Here is a 20,018-nt window from a genome sequence, read left to right as displayed (position 1 = left end):
CAGAGGGAGGGTTCACATCACACAGTAGAGGGTGATTATACTACTCGATTTGTGGAACTTGTTTTAACATATTATGTGACTCTGGCCACTAAATTTATTTGGGCTTAGTGATATTATTGTTTTAGTGGTAATGGTTGTTAGACTCCATCTTTATTTAGTAAAACTTGAGGGGAAAATACATATATCTTGCATTCTACTTTCTGTTTTTCCTGTGAGGTCAGTTGGGCTGTGTGACTTGCCCAAAGTCACCCATCCAACTTTCATGCATAAAGTGCTAGAACTCAATAGTCTCTCAGTTTATAATCTAGCACTTTAATCTCTACACCAAAGTGGGTCTCAGTCATACACACACATGCACTTATATCTCAGTCATCTATTTCCACATGTTCTGTGAAGAAGGTCACTTAGATGAGATGGGTGAATGTGGTAAATGAATGAATGAATGAACACAGCAGTTGTGTTTGCTAATTTGTTTTTGCTGCTTAGCATGTTATAGGAACCCAGATGGAATCTAATCTTTGAACACAAAACCCATATATCATTGCTTAGGGAAGAAAAAAACAAAACTTAACATTATTCCAACAATGAAGCTCTCACGCTAGTTCAGTGTACTTAATTATAACGCCCTGATGCAAGATTTGCTAACAGCAAAAAACACCATTAAATAGATGTATCAAGAATTATTTATTGAGAGTTTGCAAAAGGGAAAATGCATGGTCACCAGGCAAAATCCTACTGAGGACAAGAGTATCTGGAGGCAATAGAAAAAGAGCTGTCATCTACATGCCATACCAATAAACAGCCATAATGGTGTATGAGGCTGGGCTAATTCAACAAGACTGTTTTCATGATCTTCTCAAATAGGATTTCCAAATTTGGGGGCACTTCTATTCTCCCTCTGCCTGAGTTGCAGTCCGTGGGCCCTTCCATTCATTATGCTAAGTGCTGACTTGGTTCCTTACGCCAAAGGCTTGCTGTGGTGATATCTCTGTGATTCTTACTTTATTTATTAAACCTCATGCTACCCATCTTATAGAGGTGTTTTACATTTTTTCCATCTATCACTGGCAGCAACCAAACGATAGAAATTGTTAAGCATGAAATATAAGTGCCTTCTTTCTTTTCCCAAAGAAGTTGACAAATTAAAGATGTGCAAAGTTTTGATAGAAATAACCTCCGAGGTACACATATACACCAATATCATTTCTTCATGCACCTTAAAAGCCTAAAGGATGTTTAAGAAAAGAACATAGAAAATGTTTCCAGTAGCATCCCAGTTTAGTCAACACTGAAGGATTATTTTTTGCTGACTTTGCCAGACCATTAATTATCACCTGTCAAAAATAATTACTCACCCTTAGGATAATGACAAGCTTTTCCTCCCCTGTTAATTACTGTCCTTGCTAACAGTCTGATCAGCATTCATCAAGATGACAGACAGACTTATCTGCTCATTCCCTGCTTGTCTTTCTTATCTCAGACAATCAGTAATTCAACCAAGAATTTTACAAAGAAAAAGACTTTATAAACATTTTTTTTAAAAAGGAAGTCCTTCAGAGAATCTGCTTCTAACTGTATTTTATAAAGAGAAATAGGATACACACCCACCTCTATTCATGATTATCTCTATAAGTGCTTTATTGACCCCAATAATCTGGGTCCTCATTTTACCAACCTCGGAAGGATGGAAAGCTGAGTCAATCTTGAGCCAGTCAGGATAGAACTACTGACTGTTGGCAGAACTAACTTGCAATACTGCATTCTGACTATTGCACTACCAACGCTCAGAATCAGTATTTTTACTCTTTTCTCCTAAACATGATCTTCAATATATTAATTTAGATGCTGTTCTTTACCGAGCAGGAAAATATGAAACAGCAGTGCAGTAGATTTTATTTTATACATTTCCCAATAAAGGTCAGGGGAATGAACTATTCAATTATATTATACTTCAGGAATAATGAGATAAGGCACAGAGAAATAAATGAGGGATAAACACAATGGAAATAAGTAAACATTTGGTTTCAAAATAAGAGCCTTTTTAACATTCTGTTCCCATGTTTATTGGCCATCCATCCTGGGTTTTTTATTTCAATGTTGATCACATGGCCCTGGGACAACATGCCAGTTGCCAAGTGCCTGAATTTTGATCACATGACCTTAGGGATTCTGCAACCATCATGTGAAAAATGGTCATAAGTCACTTTTTACAATGCCTTGTAATTTTGAACAGTCAGTAAATGAATGGTTGTAAGTCAAGGACTCCCTGTATACTGAACAGCTGAATGAGGATGCGGTGCGATTAAACAATAGAGGGTGAAAAAAATAACACCAGTTAGGAAAGTGAATGGAATAATGTAGAATATTCTATTACTGGGAACAATATTGCAATAAAGTGGATTCCAAATTATCATATAGACGTGTCTTTGTTTTGCATTTAATCTGACTAAAGACATGTGCTTTGTTTTTTTTTAATAATAGTAGTATTCAAAGAAAGAAAGGAAAGTGAGGTAGCATGCATTTTCAATATAACAGAGACACAAATGTAAGACTTCATTTTATCATGAAAACTATTCCATCACAGTAGAATGCTTTAACCTATGTTGTTTGTATAGTATGCTGCTCTATATAAATTGATCTAAGCAATTCTTAAGGGATGCAGTGGCTCAGTGGCTAGACGCTGAGCTTGTTGATCGAAAAGTCAGCAGTTCGGTGGTTTGAATCCGTAGTGCTGCAAAACGGAGTGAGCTCCCATTACTTGTCCAAGCTTCTGCCAACCTAGCAGTTCGAAAGCACATACAAATGCAAGTAGAAAAATAGGAACCACCTTTGCTGGGAAGGTAGTAGCGTCCTGTGCACTTTCGGCATTGAGTCATGCCGGTCACATGACCACAGAGACGTCATCAGACAGTGCTGGCTCTTCAGCTTTGAAACTGAGATGAGCACAGCGCCCTAGAATCAGGAACGACTAGCACATATGTGTGAGCAATTCTTATTTATTGTACAGATCCATTTCTATGGGTTACTACATAAGGAAACAGCAGTAAAGGCCTTTCCCCCCCCCTCCTTTTCATTGAATCAGTTTGTCAACAATTTGTTCATTCCAGTAGAACAAAGTGAAGTTACATTGTTATACGTCATTGACAAAGCTATGAATCTGATCATAAATGGTAAAGCTGCCCATTCATCCAGCAAAATACTGTAGAGGCAGGACAATTGCTCTTCATTTTCAACTGTCTCCTCTTATATTTCGGATCACAAACCCATATAAATGATACCAAACATTTTCAGAAGCCGAGCACCTGTCACAGTGACAAATAGCAAGGCAGTCAAGGAAACAGGCGATAAAATTTTGTGTTCAAATCTGAGAAACCGAATGAATTATAGATTGAAACCTTCAGGCAGTAGAAATGAACATGCTAGAAAGAGGATCAATTTTCTCTGACTCCCTCTGAGGCTCTCAGCAGTTTCTTCCGCGATGTTCCCAAAGGCTGAGGCACACTTTAGAATAAAGTTGAACATGGGGCTCAAAACTAATCATTCCTATGTTAAAAGTTTCTTTTATTAGTCATCTGGGCTCTGTTATCTTCATTTAGGTATGCATTGGTAGATTTCAGGAATGTGCTATAGCAGTGATGTTGAATCTTTTTGACACTGAGTACCAAAACCCGGAATGTGTGTGTGCATGTGTGCACCCGAAATTCAAAGACCAGCTGCGCATGCATGAGCTGGCCACCTGGTCTCTGGATTCCCACTGTGCATATGCACGCTGGCCAACTGGTCTTTGCACGCCCGAAAACCTGGCTTTCAGGTTTCCAGGTGCGCACAAAGACCAACTGGCAGTGCGCATGCGTGTGCCAGAAACCAGAAAAGCAGCTGGCGACGATGCGCGTGCCCACAGAGAGAGCTGTGCATGCCACTTCTGGCACACGTGCCATAGGTTCACCATCACAGCACTGTTCCCTCTAAGGTGCGCGGCTGTGCGGCCGCGCACGTGGCAAGAAACCCCCGCGCAGCAGTTTCTAACTGCCGCGCAGAGATTTCTATCAAAGCAAACGTGGGGAAGTCCTTTGCAGGCGGCTAGAACTAGAGATATTAAAAAAAAACGGCGGTCCTTCTAGCTCGCTTTGTTGCTTAGTTTGCTGCGGCCCTGGGGAGCCATGGAGAGGGCGAGTCAGAGGCAGCCCAGCACCTGGCGTCCCCCCCCGCCTCGGCGGCACCGAGATGGCTCTCCTGGGCGCCCGACCTGCCGGTATCTCCCCCCCCCCGCTTTCCGCCTTCCGGAAGCCCATCGCTTCGGGCGCTTCAGGCTCTTTTCTTTCCTCCCATCCCTTGCCCTGCTTTCTGCTCGAATGGAATATCTGTTGCTGCCTCCTCCTCCCCCAACAGCACTGCCGGATTTGCCGCCCAATGCTGCGGCTGAGGTGAAGCCGCCAAAGCTCCCGCCAGCACCCCTGCTTAGGTGAGGTGTTCCGAGCGGAGGGGGAGGCAGGCACCGCCGCCGCTGCCATGGGCGGGGGCGCCTGCGGGAGCTTTGGCGGCTTCACCTCGGCTGCAGCACTGGGCAGAAAATGTGGTGGTCCTCTTGGAGGAGGAGGGGGAGGCGGCAGGAGTTATTCTGGTGGTGGGGGGGAGGCTCGTCGGCATCTTCAGCGGCAGCCCTGCCCCCTGTGAAAAAACCCGAAGATGGAGCAGATCCACGCAGATGACGTCGCCGCAACATGACTGGAGGAGGAATTCTGGGAGTTGAAGTCCACAGTCTTAAGCTGTCAGGTTTGAAGACCCCAGAGGTTTTTTTTCTAAAGGGTTAGGGGTGCGAGGGTGTTGTAACAATAGCTTTAAGATTTGCGTGCTTCAAAAGCTAGACTTTCTGAGCCAACATTTTGGTTGCTAAACAGGACCGTTGTTAAGTGATACTGATATTATATAACACTTTTAATTAAGCGGGTACCTTGAATAAACATAACTTTGAGTTTCAAATAATACTGATTTCGTTGTTGTCTTAGGTGACATCTGTTAAAAAAATTCAGGTGCTCAGGCATGAAAATGTACCGCTCAAACACTATACTTTTCCGCTCACACTGAAAAAAAATTAGAGGAAACATTGCATCACAGTGCTATAGTAACTAGTAGTTTAGGGTAAGTTCTGAAGTTGTTTTAAAAACTGTAGCTACTACAGAATAGAGTTTTTAAACGAATAACTAGGTTCATTCAAATGGAACTTGCATCAAATGTCACATGAAAAGCCTGGGATGTCTACAGAGAAGGTTAAAAAAAATCAAGATGGCTGTTACAACCTATGCAGCTTCCATTTTGCACAATCAGTTGCCATCTTGCCTTTATGAAATCTTCCAGGTGATAGAACTATGGAGAGCTTTGATGAAAAGAAAAAAACTTCTTTTTCCCCCCCTTTCTGCTCTTTTCTTTCTATTTCCTCTTTCCTTTATCTTTGTCTGTTGTAACAAACCAAACGTAGAAATAGAAATTCAAGAAAATAAACTTTCTGAACTCTAATTGATTAAATTTATTTAGAAAACGCTGTGGAAACAGCAGCAATACCTTTTCAAAGTATTGAAAACAGCAGTAATACTGTTTTCAAAGAGAGGAATCAGTGGTATCTCTCTCTCTCTCTCTCTCTCTCAGTGTGTTATATCAATCCACTGCAGGATGAAAACCTCCTCATTGAAAATAATGGACCGCAAACCACTACACTGGTTAAGAGTGGGTTGACAAATACATATATGTTCTTTAACATGTGATGTTATGTTATGTGACGTGGTGTGTGTGTGTGTGTGTGTGAAGCAGTTAATATCTAAGCTTTTTTCTCCCATGCTTTTAGTGCAGAGACATGCAAGCTGTTGCTTTTGGGTGAGTGTGTAAAAAAAATGTATCAGATCTTGCAAGAGTTGGGAATTCCCACAAGGCATCGGTCAATTTTGTCTAAATGATGAAACCAGCAACATGATGGAACCATCATGTTTTTGTACAAGCATGCAACATCACAACACACATACAAAAAGGGTGGAACTGGCACTGGAATAGTATGAGTTTGCTTTTGGCATTTGCTGCCCTTTGACATGCTTTGGTTTCAGACAATCAGCAGGTTACTTCTTTTGAATCTTTCCTCCTACCAGCTTGTGATGGTTGCAGAATCCCTAAGGTCATGAGATCAAAATTAAGGGACTTGGCTCATGTGATCGGCATTGAAATAAAAAACCCAGGATGGATGGCCAATAAACATGGGAACAGAATGTTAAAAAGGATCTATTTTGAAACCAAATGTTTACTTATTTCCATTGTATTTATCCCACATTTATTTCTCTGTTTCGTATCTCATTATTCCTGAAGTATAATGTAATTGAATAGTTCATTCCCCTGACCTTTATTGGGAAATGTAAAAAATAAAATCTACTGCATTGCTGTCTAATATTTTCCTGCTCGGTAAAGGAATGTTGTTATCTAAATTAATATATTGAAGATCATGTATAGGAGAAAAGAGTAAAAACACTGATTCTGAGCGTTGGTAGTGCAGTAGTTAGAATGCAGTATTGCAAGTTAATTCTGCCAACAGTCAGTGGTTCTATCCTGACTGGCTCAAGATTGAGTCAGCTTTCCATCCTTCCGATGGTCATAGTCATTCTGAGTCTGGTTCAAAATACAAGTATTGACCTTGAATCAGAGGTGGGTTCATATCCATTTTGTCTGTTTCATCCGAATAGGGAGTAATTCCAGCGCACGCGTGACTGTACCGGTTCTATGATCGGGGGCGCCATCTTGATTTTCTGTTCTGCACATGCACAGAACAATCGCCATTTTGAAAATGTCATTTTTATTCATTTTTAAATGTTGTGCGCATGCACCGATAACTGTAAATGAAAATGCTCACGTGTGAATTTTTTTTTACTACTGAATCAATAGTAATGGCGGCCGGAACCCACCTTGAGTGCCATTTCTTGTTTAATATATTATATTATAATATATTAATATGATATGATATGATATGATATGATATGATATGATATGATATGATATGATATGATATGATACAATACAATACAATATAATATAATGGTGTTGTCATTAAAGGAACTAATGTAGGACCTCAATGCTGATTAGTTTTAGAGAAACTATGATGGTGAAAAAATCCTGGTTAGAAACATCTTTGTTCAGAGAATTTCATCGCAAAAGTCAAGAAAAGCTCAATCTTTACAAAAGCAATTTTAATGAAGCTTTCAAAATTCTGTGGCATTTAGTGTGGATATTTAACTCACGTTTTAACTATTTTATTATTTGAGGGAGTCTAATAAAACAAACTGTTTACAGATACATTTTTAAAATAACAAAAGCCAACAAAATAATACTACATTTATTCAGTGTACTGTTTGTCCAGATGGCTAAACAGTTGTCATGTAAAAATAGATGAGAAATAAACTTTATTTTAAAATGCTTGTGGCAATTAAGTATCTAAGACATGTGAAGAAACTAATGTGCCTCTCATCTAATTCCTCACAAAAATCCTTTTCCATTTATGCAACCATCAGCAAGTGGCCATTAGATGGCACTCCATCCATGCAACCCATTCTTTCATTCAGAACATAAGCAGTGGTATTTATTCTTATATATGCAAGAGAACTAGTCCAGGCAGCACCAGTAGTCAGCACCAAGTCAGAGGCATATGGATAGATAGGTAGGTAGATAGGTAGATAGGTAGATAGATGTGTGTATTATATATCAGAGTAGATTAGAAATGCACAGAAGAAGTATTGGGAATAGATAAATTGTGTCTTTTATAAGACATCATTAACTCCTATTTTTTAAAAATGATGAGGGTTTTGCTTAAATCAACACCGCATGGTGTTCATTTAAAAAACATACTTTCCCCTGAATTAAAATATTGTTGAGAGAGCAGGCAAATTATCATTGTCAGTCTCTCCCTTAAGCTAGCTGCCTAGCTTTTATTTGCCAATTATTTATTTTCTCATTTAAATATATCTACCTTGACGGATGCCAACACATTTCAGGTAGAATGCAATTAATGCAAACAAATTAAACATGAAACCATAAACCTTATGACAATTCAGCAGCAATTATCAAATATGGAAATAATACCCTTGGTAAAGGAAGAAACACGAAATAAACCACCATCAATAAACTTGAAAATTTGAATTAATATGTCTTTGTTTGTTGCCCTTCAAAATATCAACAGTGGCACAAGCCTTCTTGTAGAGGTATTTCATGCTGAGATGCCATAGCTAAGAATTGTCATCTGGAGAAGTGTATAATTGGGGGAAAAAACTGCCTCAAATATTAAGCTCTCAAGCTTATCATCAATACCTTAAACCTATTCTGGGAATCATTGCAGTTTTTCCACAGTCAGTATTGTTTGGATTCTGTTCCAATAACAAGATTTCTTCAGTAACCGCAGCTTGCAAGCTGTTTTTAAAGCTTAGGTTAAACGTATCACCCCCAAATCAGCAATATTCTGATTTCTTGTAGTAAGTTTTGATAATATGTTTTATCATATGGTGTCCAGTGTCACTTTTTATGAGATGGACAGTCATATAAATTGGCTAGATAAACAGACAATCATAAATTTGCTAGACAAACAATCAGGCAGACAATTAGGCAGAGAAGACATTAGAGAAGAGTCCATTCTATCTTCTTACTTAAACTAGGTCCCCCTTTTCCTGACCTCAAAGCAAAATCTGTCCTGATTACTTCTTTCATCTCTGTCAATATGCTTGGGACCATGGGTCCCATGGTTATAAATGTGGTAGAATCAAAATTCAACATCACTACTCTTAAGCAAAATAAAACAACATAGAAAACATAAAAGTGAAATATAAAATCCGCATTTGGTGTGCAACAGCATGTCAAAAGGTAAGGACCCAGCCAATAGTTATTTAAGAGTTCCAGCAGGAAGGAAATTTCATGTAACACTATGTTGAGCCACAACACCTGAAATCAATTTTGTACACTTTCCCTATAATTCATATGTAAATAACTTTTTCATGTCGGCATCAAAAATTCTATTTGAAAGTACAGTAAATGCTTTAGCCTTGTTACCAGCATGAGGTAATTGCTCCATTTGTTGCCAACAAGATGCATTAAGACGTAAATATTGCTTGTGAGCAATGAGAGTACAATTTTTATGTTACGTAGATCCCTCTTGGGCAGCTTGTACCAGCTCTATCTGTATAATACCAACAGGAATTTGGTACATTTTTAGTTGTCACAGGATCAACATTTGGAATTTTAAGGTGCTGTAAGTTCTATAAAGAATTCAACAATACAGAACATACCAATAGTAATAGCACTTAGACTTATATACTGCATCACAGTGCATTACAGTCCTCTCTAGGAGGTTTAAAATAAGGCTGAATTAAACTTGCCGGTCAGAATTGAACTGCTGGCAATTGGCAGACGTAGCCTGCAATACTGCATTCTAACCACTTTGCCATCAGTCTTCTGTATAATGTACAACTTGAAACAACTGAAATATGCATTTTGAACTCAGTTCATATCTGCAGATTGTGGTGTCATAGTCCTTCTGGCTAGTTTTTACCAGTTCTTCAACCTCCCAAAATAACTCCCTCTCTCTCTCTCACTCTATACATACATATCTGTATGTATGTATAGAGATATATAAACCACTATTAATTGTCTAAAGGCTCTGTGTGCTGTGTGCTGCTCCTGGGTTTATCTCATAATAATAGTCGTGCTGCCAAAACTCTGACAATAACATTATAACAAGATAAAGGGAGCACCTGCTAAAAAGATGATAATGAAGTATTTTACCAGCATCCAAAATCTCACATTTAAGTCACAGATTCTGATTTCCAAGGAAAAAATGATAGGCTGAAGCAGAGGTGGGTTGTTGCCGGTTTGGCCTGGATCAGGCAAACTGGTAGTAATGGCAGCGGGAGGCTCAGTCCACCTGCCTGGATGCTTCTGCGCATGTGCCCAAACCGGTAGTAGAAAAATTGACAACCCATCTCTGGGCTGAAGCTAATGACATGGCGGAATGAAGAGCTGGGAAGCAGACCAACGCTTCGTAATTCTTCTTCAGACCAAGATAGGACTTGAGATTGCCCACAAGTGCTCCAAACAGTTGCTCTCTGTGGGGAGTCCATGAAACAGTGGTCTCTGATTAGTTTAGAGCTGTGGGAGACAAGGAAATACTCATCCTGCTTAAATTTTCAGACCAACTCACCTCACAGGGTTCAGGTGGAGAAAAGAGCTTTGGTATAATTGTCACCTTAAATTGTGTGGTTTTAAATAAAATGATTTTTTGAAGTTCTGCCTGATAAGATTGAGACTAAATTGAAGCTAGATTTAAAAATGACAGGCTGACATGGAAAAAGATGTTGCACCGGACACACTGACTGATGTTTTAATAATTAAAAAAGGATATACAAACAAACCAACCAAGAAAATGATCTGAATAATTTTCCTATATCAATTTTACAAAAGAGGCTTGTTAAAGTTTTGAAGAATTTTGTGAGAAGGGATAAGGGAAAAATGAAAAGATTTAAAATTCTACAACATTATTGGAAGGGATTAATTGTTTACACTTGTTGTGATGAAGGTGCAAAGTCTTTATATATTTTTCTTTCTATTTATTATATTTTTTCTATTTTTGTATTTTTCCCTTTTCTGCCCCTTCTGCTGTTTTCTATGGTTTTAGTTTTGTTCAGTTTGTATTAATTTTATTGTTGTAATCATAAATCTTAATAGTTTTATTTTGTTTCCCAACTGTATTACATAACTAAAGACAGCAAGCATACTTAATGTTCCTTCTTCCTATCGATATCAATCTATTAAAAAAAATTAAGTCACAGATTCTACTTTGTTCTCCTCAATGTGCTCAAGATTGTTCAGGAACTTAATTCTCTAGCAACTCTATTGATTGCTAGCATTAGTTTGGTGACTGGAAAAATTGGGATTGGAAATTGGAGTTATCTTTCAGAAGTCCTCCAAGATCTGTTTTATCCAATAATTTTTAAATAATCTGAATTTTTTTAAAAAATGATCGAAGGGAGCTTATCCCTTTGTTTAAACATGGTCTTGTTGCCATGTCTTCAAAAGGTACCTGTATCCAGTGGGAAAGTTCTTATTAAATGCAGTATGCAAAATTGGGCAAAAAACTTATTCTTCCCATCCAGTGGATGAACAATTTTCTTTAAGTCCAGTAAAGGCTTCCTTTACACCTGAGAGTCCAAATTCACAGCATAAGGAAAGCCGGTTTGATATTGTTGGGACGTATTTTACATGACTGATTAAGATGTAAAACCCTTAAGGGTCTATTTCAGAGAGACCACAAAGAAAGCTTGTTAAAGAAGAAACTGCAAAAGAGAACACTTGCAACTGCCATTCATGCCTGCCGTTCAACAGACGTGTGAAGATAAAATGGGAACCCTGACAAAAGAGGCATTGTGGCTTTCTAGTGCTACCATTAGTATGCCCTCTGGAATGGGGTCATCATAACCCACCCAAGGTCTGAATAGCCCCCACGCTGGTGGTATTTTGAAGGGCTTGAGGACCTGGCTCTTTGCCCAGGCTTTTGACAAGGGAGGGCGAAACCCCCTTTGGACTCTGCGGCTTTGGTTCTTTTACTTCCCATCTGGTTTTTGTCATTCTTGCTGTCTTTTATTCTTTTAATTTGGTCTATTTTTGGTTTTCCCACTCTCGTTTTTAATATTTTTGAGATGACTAGAGATAACGGGAGTCAGCTGGCATACTAACTAATTAATTACTAGTCAACTAACTTCTCACTGGAGAAGAGCCTAATGCTGGGAATGATTGAGGGCAAAAGAAGAACGGGATAACAGAGAGTGAGGTGGCTGGATGGAGTCACTGAAGCAGTAGGCGTGAGCTTAAATGGACTCCAGAGGATGATAGAAGACAGGAAGGCCTGGAGGAACGTTGTCCATGGGATCGCAATGGGTCGGACACGGCTTCGTAACAACAACAACTAAATAAATAAATAAATAAATAAATAAATAAATAAATAAATAAAGCCATTCAATGGAGATGGCTATATTGCTAATTTGAAGATATGGTTTGTTGTTTTGATACTGTAAAAGTTGTAAGTATGTATGAATTATTAATTCCTCTGAGCCTTTGAATTTCTTTTCCAAATCTAACAGGGAACTTTCAGCATCTAACAAATTCATTCAATATATAGTACCTACACTAGCATAGTTTTCCTTCTTTTGTGAAAAGAACCCACTAATCTTTGAGTAAGCCCACCTAGCTCAATAGGACTTTCCTCCAAACAGATTTATCAGATACGTATGCCATGAAACATACTTTGTACCATGTTTATTTGTACTTGTTGTTTGTTTGGTTGCTGATGTTGTGCTTGTTACATTTTCTGTGACTCCTTTATGATTCAGGATATCCCCTTCTTCCTCCCCTTCATAAATACAACAGTAACAATATATGGATCAAAGCAGGGATATTAGGGGGAAATCATCAATTCCTGCCATAAAATGAGAGTGCCAAATCAAATACATACAGTACATGCAATATACAGCCCACAAATACAATGCATTTCCTTCTAGATACAGCAGGAGGGGATGCAATTCTGAAGAGATGATTTCTAGTACATATCAACAAAAAAAGTAAGCAACACTTGTCTATGTTTTAAATCATCTTCTAAGATTAAAAACCAATTCATTTTTATCTCCTTTTAATAAAATGACTTTTCAGATAAAACACAAGCATCGATCTATTTATTAGTAGCTGTGCTGTTTCTCCCACAGTTAAATTGTAGCACATCCTCCCAAGAACAGAGGACTTTTGCTTGATCTGTTGCTTGATGGAATATTTGTTAACATCTGTCTTGAAAATCTTGAACTGTTGTAGAAAGGACAAAAAAAAAAACCCACTCCAATTTTTCACAGAAGTAATCTGATACTGGATTGTACTAACCCCATATTGAGAGATTTCCCAATATTGGGAAAATTAACCAAGGAAAGCATGCAAAATAATAATAGAACGTAATAGCAGCTGCAGTGATATACTGAGCAAAATAATTGTAGGGATTCAGAGATTGGGCACACAGATATCAATCCCTGAGCAAAGAGAGAAGTTTATGGCCAAAGTCTTGTATTGAGAATGCTCTCTCTCTTTTGCCTGTACATAGCAAGTTATTAGCAATGTAGCAGTTTCAGATGGGCATCTCACCTCTGTGGTAATTGTTGGACAGATATGGTACATGAGAGATGAGGGGCTCCATCAAAGATCTGGCTCTCAAGCTATATAGAACTTTATATGTAAGTGGAAGCATTTTAGCTACTTACTGTAGTGAAAGCATTGTGGGCTGATTATTAATCTCCAAGGCAGCCCAACCAACAGCAGAATGCAAAATGACCCACCCTGAGCCTTTGTTTCTTAACACTTCTTATAGGAGAAGAAACAAAGAGACCAGTCAGTCAGTCTCCCTGGCAGAATGAATCAGATCAGCCAATTTAAAAAACAAACCTACGGATGGGCAAGATTCAAAATAAGTATAGCTCTTTTAAAATTTGCATCGCACAAATATTTTTTTTCCAGTTAGGTCATTATGCTTTGTAGTGTACTTGCTTGTTTTTATTATTGACATATTAAGTATTATATGATCTAGTAGTGTTGCTTGATATGTTGCAATTCGTGCACTCTCATTGGAATTGGTTTTCAGAAGTTTCATGTGGCAGAAAAACCTACTCCCACGCCAGTGTCTTTTATTTGAAGAAATGCCTTTTCTGCCAGGCTCAAAATGTCAATAAAAAAATGTCAACAATAGATTTAGCAGAGACAGCTAATTCTAGTGATATGATACTACATTGGATGACAGATTCTTGTTACTAAACAAATCAAAATCATCAACAATTTGGGACCGGATTATTTAAGTATGAAACTATACAAATATGCCAAGATACGCCCACTCACTGCATCGTCCTAAGTTTCATTTGGTTGGCAAACACAAGGCCTTTTCAAGGTATATATACACATTCCCTGGTGGTTTCAAGGTTGTTTTTTATGTAAGGCAGGAACACTGCAAATGTTTTAAAAAATCATTTTAGGGACGGTTTTTATTAGTGGAAACACTACATATAGTTCTTGAGTTACAATGGCAAGAATCCCTTTTGCTAAATAATGTTGTATAAAGTGCAATGCCAGCTATCTGTATAGCTTAGCAATGGCAACTCCATAGTACTGGTTGTGATTGTTACTCCAGGACTGTATGGGCTGTAAAGTAGGAAGAGGCAAGAGTCCCAGGGCTGAAAGCTGCAACTGAGAAATGGGGGTGGATAGGAAGATGCTATGGACAGATAGTCCGGAGCATTGGTGGGTGTTCAGCTTCTCTGGATTATGAACAGGTGTTCATGCTGTGGATGGCTCTAGGGAGCAAGGGTAGGTGTACAGGTGCCATAGGCAGTGCTATGGAATCTAGCTGGGTGAAAAAGCAGCAGGAGCGGGACTGGCTTCTGACTTCCCCATTGACTTTACGGAACACCAGCAGAGAATGCGGGAAATCATGATCACATGACCAGAGCTCACTGCGACCTCTTTATCGGGAGCTAAACACCAATCATGTGACTGGGGATGCTGGAATGGGTGGTACTTCCATTTTAAGTCCCCCTTGTTCTGCACCATCATAAATTGCTTAAGAAGCAGTCATAATCTGAGGGCCACTTGTATTTATTTCTGTCAAACCTGAATGCTGCCCAACTCCCATTGCGTCTTCCTAGCTTAGAGTTCAGAATTTTTAATAACAATACTGATGTTAAGAAGGCATCCAACGGGTTTGTATAAGATGTTTGCATTGCTGCCTTTTCATATTTTTGTTTGCTGGCTGCTTTTTCATAATTCCTTGAGCTGCTTAGTTTGAACCTGGCTTCTTGCCGTGACCAAGTGGGAAGAATGTATTGCGTCAATTTCCTCATAATAGTCATGAACTTTTCACTTGCCATTTACTTATTGATGTTTGATCACTGAAGTGCTGCAGCAATAACTTCAGGAAGGATAACTTCATTTTTCCAATCTGGGCCACTTTGCCTTTGAACAGAGGCAGGTACATTGGCTGGATGATTTTCCCACTCAAGCATCTCTATGCAAAAATATTGTGATCACAATCCTGGATCAATACTTAATCATCATCAATTGCATCAGACTCTCTTGGTGTCCTGCCCTAGAATAGAAATATGTATGAAATATGTCCGAATATGAGTTGAATGCTATCCTGCCACCACTCTGCCATCCTTAAATTGTTTTTGTCAAACAGGGTGTGAACTAGGGGTTGGTTGCTCCCGGCATTACTGCTGGTTTGCGCAAAAAAAATTATGAGCATTTGTTCATAGTAGTTCTGTGCATGCACAAAACATTTAAAATGATAAAAATGAAATTTGTGCAATAAAATTTGTTCTGTGCATGCGCAGAACCGAAAATCAAGATCATGGCACCGTAGGAGAACGAGTTCAGGGGCATGGCAGGCCTGGGTTGCTACCTGTTCCAGGTCCAAACTTGTCTGGACTGGTAGGAACCCACCACTGGTCTGAACATGGACTATTGAGTACAAACACATTGTGTGTTAATCTCAGTTAAAGTGATGTGTTGTACTGAATTAGCCAACTTAATCTGTGCATCTCACCATGAACATTGGTGGACAGATGTAAGTGTTCAGAAATTCTTATTTCTGTTTGGTGCATATCTATGCGTTCTAGATACATCTACCACCCTAATTCCTTGCTCCAAATCTAACACACTGCCGTTCCATAAGTTGCTCTGGCAGAAATATGAACCTTAGGAAACCACCCTCATAGGGCACAAAACATAAGCTGCACTGCCCTTTGTTCTATTCATCCAGCCTTTTCTGCCCACCCCACGAACTTCCTTTCCCTTGTTTTTCTCTTACACTCTTGCTCCCTGCTTTGTTTCCTCTCTGCTGAGACACCTTTGAAGTTAGCTAGGAGTCCTTATTATGTTGCACACCTGCTGTATAGAGTATTCTGGTGGAAGCAATCAGCTATTGAAGAAAAGAAAAGAAAAGAGATCTCTTGTGCTTTGGGGGATTTTAATTTACAAGAATATTTTTCTTGCTGACAGTCTCTGATTGACAATGAATTCCAATAGCAGCAATCTTCTTTTAAACTCTGAAGTGTGAAGTTCTTTTCTAGCCAGAGGCTCTGTTTGGCCTGAGAGTGGTATGTCAGGATCACTGCACAAAAAAAAAAAAAAAAAAAAACCACTTGGGGCCACAAGAAAAGCTTGGTTGAGATGAAAGGGGAAACCTAATTTAGTGTGATTAAATGTACACAGGTTAAAATTCAATTTAATTAATTAAATTTAGTTAAATGTGAGTTAAACATGACTAACATGTATCAGAATTATTATTTTTTTCCCAAAGCTCGTGCTTTGGATTAAGTTAGGCTCTGGGACCATCTGAGATCCAGATTTTTTTTCCACTTTGAGCAAAAGTGGGTTTCTCACAAGACAGATTTCATGTCTTTTTTATATCTCTGATATTCTCTATCACTTGTCTACATTTGGATGTAGATTGGGCACAAGAACCTCTGGACTTCTTCAGATTTGGGGTGGGGGAGAGAAGCAGTTTTCTCATAATTGAAAAGAAAGTGGTTAGGGGGTGCATGAAAAGAAGACTAGGGTCCAGGGAAGATTTGGGGAAAAACTGGGATTACATGCCCAACTGACATATTGTCAGTTCACAATATTTTAAACCAATTTGGAGAAATACCTACGGAGATCCTCAGTCATCCAGGTCAAGGTTGTCCCAAAGGTGCCTTTTCAAGAGGCAATTGGACTTTCTGTTTTTTCTTTGAAGATGTTTCGCTTCTCATCCAGGAAGCTTCTTCACCTTATGAGCCTCTTGAAATTTGGACAAATACCTTGTGTGGATACCACCAGAGAGATTTGTGTACAATTCTTTATGGACCAGCATATTGCAATAATCCATTCCAATGGGGTTCAGCTACAAATTATTATTATGCAAAGTTAGCATGTTATGTATTGGAGAAAAAGGTGTTTTTTGAACATCCAAGCTCTTGACCAGCAGATGGTACTCTTGTACAGAAATCCCAAAACCAAATAGCTATTTGTTCTTAAAGCTTCAGTTATAACATTTTTTTAAAGTATATTATATTTTGGCAAGGCAGGCTTCCAGCTTCCATGGGTACATTGATTTGTTGATTAGCAGTCATTAAACACTTGAGAATGCTGCTTAACCTTTTAGACTGAAAAGAGTTGATCTGAAATTGATATGATTTTTATTCCCAGAAGTCTGCTATGAGACGTCTGTCTGAAATGGGCAAGATCAATGGATATTTGTGGCAATAACCAAATGTTCTGATTATTATAATTCATAGACTAAGAATATAATATGCATAAATATAATCTAATTCAGAGTATGAGAATGTAAAAAAAGATATGTGGCAAGTTGAATCTAATATTTTAAATATTTTTATGTCTGACGTCTTTATATTTCTACACAGTTGACTGATTGATTAATTCATTAATTATGTTCACAAAGTGAATAAATAAATTAATGCATAAGTACAATGAATCACATGTAACACAATGATAAATACGGGGCAAATGGATGACTCAATATTTTTTTTCCTCTTTCCTGTTCCTGTTACCCAATATTTAAAATAATAGAAATATTTAACATTTGTGCGGTGCTTTTCAGAGCAATAGTCCTTAAATAACATTTTCCCCCATTATTTTTATTTGCAAAGGAAATGAAACAGAAGATTTTGGATTCACATCATAAGTGCAACTATTTTGAAATGAAAAGAACTAACTGTGTATTTTTCACTAAATAACTTTACACACTTATTCATGGGAAATTAGAGTATGTACCATAGATGATTGATTACTACTAAGCCATAAGAATACTCAAAAAGTTGTTTTGCTGTCACTTGTAGAAGGCCAGGAAAATGGATTAGATGCCTCTCTCTGCTGAAAAAATGGCAGCATTTATTATGAATAAAGATATGGCATTAAGAAATGTTGATAGATGATCATCACAACAGAATACCCTATGTCACCAGGCTTGAAATTTTGGGCTTGGAAAACCTAGAGCTGCACTGCCTACGGTCTGACCTAAAAGTAGTTCACAAAATTATCCACTACAATGTCCTACCTGTCAATGGCTACATCAGCTTCAACCACAACAATGCACGAGCAAACAATAGATACAAACTCAAGGTAAACCGCTCCAAACTCGATTGCAGAAAATATGACTTCAGCCACAGAGTGGTCAATATCTGGAATGCACTACCTGACTCTGTTGTTACATCCTCAAACCTCCATAACTTTAACCTTAAACTGCCTACCATGGACTTCACCCAATTCCTAAGAGGTCTGTAAAGGGGCGTGCATAAGCGCACCAGCATGCCTATCATCCCTGTCCTACTGTCTCCATTTATTTGTACCCATTTACTATGTTCTTACTTCTGTTTATACTTACACCTGTTACCTTTTACATGTTTGACAAACTAAATCAAATAAATAAATAAATAACTACCTATTATTTGCCTATGTGCCCATTGTTTTAAAATTGATGTTTTCATTCTCTTTTTCCTTATTTATGAGTACCAATGTCTAAACTCTAAGTCATAAGTATCTATTTTTTTTTTAAAAAAATCTGGTATTAGAATGCTTGGGACAGAACCATCAAAATCAGCCTTGATTATAACTCATCAGTCTGTGATATGCACTCATTTTCTTCAAACCACTTGCAAAATGCATTTCTTTTTTTCTGATAGGCTCCAACTTGAGTTCTACATATCTTGGATTATTGGGAATAAGATCCATGCTTATGTTGAGCAGCTACAGATCAAGTCCTTGAATCTCCTCCCTCCCCCCCACCCCCGCATGGAATACTGAAGTGTTTCACCACATATTCTCAAAACACTCTGCTGATTTATGCTCTCCATGTATGTTATTGAAAGACATGACAGCACAGTAAGAAGATTTTGGCAATATTCCTTTGTGTTGATACACAAATCTGACAGTTTAGCAACACATCAATCAACACATCAAACTGTGCTGACAAAACCTTTTACAATTAATATGAGCCTGGGCATACTATCTCTATTTTTGTAATGTACACTGTGTTTCCCTGAAAATAAGACAGGGTCTTATTTTCTTTTGACCCCCAAAATAAGCACTTGGCCTTATTTTCAGGGAGGTCTTATTATTTTTGAGGTGCAGGAGGCGGTGAGCGTCATCACCTCATGGCTGCGGCTGTGTTGCAATATTTTCGGGGAGGGCTTAATTTTGAGGGAGGGTTTATTTTAGCACATGCGCTCAAAAGCCCGATTGGGTTTATTATCCGGGGAGGTCTTATTTTCAGGGAAGCAGGGTATATACTCAAGCACCCAAACATTTTAAAAGATTTCTGCTATTTACCAAACATTTGTGGGAAAACCTCCTTTAAGTTCCTCAGAGCCGCAGAATATGCTATGTATAAGTACTTGGAAAATGTCCTGGAAGGGGAAATGTGAGAGACATCCTTCTTTGGCAACTATGCAAAATGCCTTGAGATTCCCTGGGGATATCATTAAGTGATCACATTGTTTTCCATGCATTTCTGGACAAGAAATGAACTGACCCATTTCTTTTTTATCTTACTTGAGAAAAAGTAACCATAAAGCTTCACAATTGGAGGAAGATCAAAGAGCAAAAAATCTCATCCTCCTTCCTTTGTTTTTTAAAGGATTTCGCTGAGAGAGAGAGAGAGAGAGAGAGAGAGAGAGAGAGAGAGAGAGAGAGAGAGAGAGAGAGAGAGAGAGTGAGTGAATAGAATAGAACAGAATAACAGAGTTGGAAGGGACCTTGGAGGTCTTCTAATCCAATCCCCTGCTTAGGCAGAAAAGCTAATACATTTCACAAAAATGATTATCCAACATCTTCTTAAAAACCTCCAGTGTTGGAGCATTCACAACCTCTGGAGGCAAGTTGTTCCACTGATTAATTGTTCTAACTGTCAGGAAATTTCTCCTCAGTTC

At 38.4% G+C, this 20,018-nt stretch overlaps 1 protein-coding gene across 1 annotated transcript in view; it reads right to left on the bottom strand.

Moving 5' to 3' along the window:
* The window catches only part of RGS6 (regulator of G protein signaling 6), a 253,325-nt gene that overhangs the window by 74,758 nt on the left and 158,549 nt on the right, over positions 1-20,018 (bottom strand). The gene's annotated exons all lie outside the window — the stretch shown is intronic.

Source organism: Thamnophis elegans, chromosome 1 (assembly GCF_009769535.1).
Source record: "Thamnophis elegans isolate rThaEle1 chromosome 1, rThaEle1.pri, whole genome shotgun sequence".
Lineage (NCBI taxonomy): Eukaryota > Metazoa > Chordata > Lepidosauria > Squamata > Colubridae > Thamnophis > Thamnophis elegans.
Note: the sequence above shows the minus strand (reverse complement) of the source record. Positions and strands in the feature narration are given on the sequence as shown.